Source organism: Penaeus monodon, chromosome 30 (genome assembly GCF_015228065.2).
Source record: "Penaeus monodon isolate SGIC_2016 chromosome 30, NSTDA_Pmon_1, whole genome shotgun sequence".
NCBI classification, from domain to species: domain Eukaryota; kingdom Metazoa; phylum Arthropoda; class Malacostraca; order Decapoda; family Penaeidae; genus Penaeus; species Penaeus monodon.
In genome coordinates, this window is record NC_051415.1 from 29940591 (window position 1) to 29941050 (window position 460).

Here is a 460-nt window from a genome sequence, read left to right on the forward strand (position 1 = left end):
CTTCCCGTTGTCCTGGTTACTTCTGTCACCCACGTTTTCATTTCTCTCTTTCCCTCTTTTGTCCCTCGAGTTTTTGGCTTGTGTGGCATTTACCATTTTATGATCTGTTGTATTCCTCAGGATGATTTTTTTTTAAATTTTAATAATCTATTATTTTTGTGTGTGGATTATTTCTATGTTTTGTTTTATGTGTTTATTCAAGTATCGTTTGGGATATTTGTTGTTTTTTTTCTAAGAAATATTTATATTTGTATTCTCTTTATTTATCTATTTATTATTTTTTTTTTAATTCTATTTGTTAATGATGTAATTGCTATTTATGGGGCTCCTCTTTTTCTCTTAACTTTTCTGTTAATTATATTTTTATTATTTTTTCAACTGATCAATGTGTTCTTTTGACTTACTGTCTTTTTTATTATGATGTTGTGTATTAATTGTCGTTTTCCCTTTATTTCGTTTT